Source organism: Belonocnema kinseyi, chromosome 6 (assembly GCF_010883055.1).
Source record: "Belonocnema kinseyi isolate 2016_QV_RU_SX_M_011 chromosome 6, B_treatae_v1, whole genome shotgun sequence".
NCBI lineage: Eukaryota > Metazoa > Arthropoda > Insecta > Hymenoptera > Cynipidae > Belonocnema > Belonocnema kinseyi.
This window is the reverse complement of record NC_046662.1, coordinates 9,016,760-9,019,604: the sequence shown is the minus strand read 5'-3', so window position 1 is coordinate 9,019,604 and position 2,845 is coordinate 9,016,760. Positions and strand designations below refer to the sequence as shown.

At 35.0% G+C, this 2,845-nt stretch overlaps 1 long non-coding RNA gene across 1 annotated transcript in view; it reads left to right on the top strand.

The window, feature by feature from the left end:
* Positions 1-1,118: 1,118 nt before the first annotated feature.
* LOC117174922 overlaps positions 1,119-2,845 on the top strand; it is a 2,132-nt gene continuing 405 nt past the window's right edge. Inside the window, exons 1-2 of the long non-coding RNA XR_004467403.1 lie at positions 1,119-1,253; positions 1,331-1,469. This is a non-coding gene — a long non-coding RNA (uncharacterized LOC117174922). The remainder of the gene's footprint in view (positions 1,254-1,330; positions 1,470-2,845) is intronic.

Here is a 2,845-nt window from a genome sequence, read left to right as displayed (position 1 = left end):
CATTTTCAACTAAACAGTTGCATTTTTCTTGGAAGAAAATGAAAATTTGACTGAAACAGGTGGTGAATTTTTAAATCAAAAGGACAAATTCTCAATAATTATACCAAAAGTATATTTTTTAGGAAATAGTTCAGTTTTTAACAAATCAGTTGCATTTTTATCCAAGAAAGATGCAATATTTCTACTAAAAAGGATGAAACTTTAAATCAAAAATACAAATTTGCAGAAAAAATAGTTTCCATCCAAAGAAGATTTCAGTGGACTTATCAGCAAAAAAATATCAATTTTAAACGAAAAGTTAATACTCTACGAAGTGAGTTTAATGTTCAGCCCAAAAAACTAATTTTTAACAAAATAGTAGAATTTTCTATCAAAAGTGTATTTACATTGTGATGAAAAAAAAATTTTAAAAAGATTTTCCATTTGCGGACGACAGCCAAAATTGAGAAAAACTTTTTCAACATTTTTTTCATCACCTCTTGAAAGTACCTTTCGAATAGGGGGGGGGGCTAAAAAAGTCACCCCCTCTTCGTTTTGGGGTAGAACCAACTGTATATCCTCCCCAAGACGATTTTTGTGCAGTATTTCTAAATTTTGGCTGTCGTCCGCAAATCGAAAATATTTTTTTAAATGTTCTTTTATCACCTCTTGAAAGTACCTTTCGAATAAGAGGGGGGGGGGGGTGAAAAAGTCACCCCCTTTTCGTTTTGTGGTAGAGCACACGGTATATCCTTGCAAGTATTGGTTTTCTGGTTTTATTGCTGGAATCTCTTTAATAAATAAGGAAACCGTTTCTGGGCATTTTTTTCATTTTTCTGGACCATATATGAGCTAAAAATGTTTTAAAAAATCATCATATGACGTCAGAAACTTCAGTCCAATTCAAAAACTTGTAAATTGATTTGAATTTTTCTCTTATAAGAACGTTTTAACAAAATACTTTTGTATTTGTATTCAATAAAAAATATAAATAGTACTCTGCGGTTTCATCATTTGCGTGGTAATATACTTATTGTAAATTATTATGTGAATGCCGGAAGTGCAAAAAGATAAGTCTCTATCAGTAAGTAGATAACTAGAAAAAGAACGTCTTCAAGGATAGAAGTAGAGAAATACTGGATACTATTTTCAAAGCATTTCAAAATGTTACCTTTTCAGTCTCACTAGTAAACAAAATTTCTGGAAAAAGAAACTTTCAATCTAAAAAGTAATTATTATGTGTTAGAAACCGTGTCATTATCTGCTACCGGCTGGTAAGTTTGTTTACAAATTTTTGTTATGCGTATTAAAATTTGTAAGACATATCATTAATCATTACCAAAAATTTCAGAACAAGTTTATGAAATCTTTATACTAAGGGAGGATTTTCCACTCAAAAAAGAAAAAAATGTCTTTTATTAGCACATACTCTCGTTGATATTGAGAAAAGCACACTGTTTCATAAAGGCTCTGTAAATCTAGCTGAACAGGTATTATACGTAAAACACTTTTTACATCATGATTTTAATGTCAGTCCCACCCAAGGCTGGCGGGACTGACGTTAAAACTGTACTCTCCACCTCACGACAATTTGGCTAATTTTTATTTTTGAAAATTATTATTCTTGGCACTAATATAGCAGCAATCTTTGCAGCCAAATAGGTTATAAATAAAAATATTTGCAAGATTTTATATACATATTATTACACCCTCAATCATATCCCTACATCCCCACAACTCCACTGTCCAGACTTATTTAACTTGCGTACACCCCCTCCCCTCATTCCGCCTCAATTTCCTTCCCCTCATTTTTAATTACTCCCCATAATTTCCCATACCCTAATTATCCCTACTTCCCTCTCCTACATTTACTGACCTTATCCCTTGTTTCTCCTACTTCCTCTCCACTCACTTATCCACTTCCAATCTCATCATTTCCTTTACTTGAGCTAATTCTTCTTCCCTGATTTCGTCTCAATTTCCCAAATTTTCTTTCACTAATTCCCTCTATTTCCCTATTTCCAATACTTCCCTTTACTTCACCTACTCATCCTCTCTCTATTCATTCTCATTTCTAATCATTACCCCTCTACTGACTTCCCATACATCTCCGCCCCTCATTTCCTTTCCATTTACTTCTCATACCCCCCCCCTACATTTTCCCTGACTTCTGCTACTTTCCTATCCTTATTTCCTCTACTCCCTCTTTACTCGCGTCCCTACTTCCCATCCACTGATTTTCTTTGCTTAACCTACTTTCCTAATTTCTCTTACTTCTCCTAAAATACTGACACTCATTTCCATATATTTTCTATTTCCCCTACCCTTACTTTATCTACTTACCCTCCTCTATTCTCCCACTTATTAGACTCACTTATCTACTTTTCCTACCCTTATTACGCCTCACTTCTCCAACTCCCACTTATGTCCTCAAATATTTGTACTTCCCCTCCCCTTATTTCCCACAATTTCTCTTTGCACCCTCTCCCTACTTTCCCATCCCTCATTATCCCTCACTTTCCCTACTCCAGCTCATTTTCTTTCCCTCCCCTTATTGCCCCCTGATTATTATCATTTACTTTTTCTACACCAGCTTATTTCTCCTCCCTACCCTAACTTCCCTCCCCTTATTTCCCCTACTTTCCTATTCCTAATTTCCTCTCCCTTACCAAAATCATCCATCCACAATTTCCCTTTACCTACTCAACTTTCCCCCTCCCTCATTTAGCCTTAGTACCTTTACTCTCCGTCCCATAATTTCCCCTCAATTTCCTTCCTTCGAGAAAAGTGCGAAAAATTAGACGGACGAAAACCAGTCCGACATTATAAAGGTTTTTTGCCTGAAGCTAAGAAACTCTAAATAGGG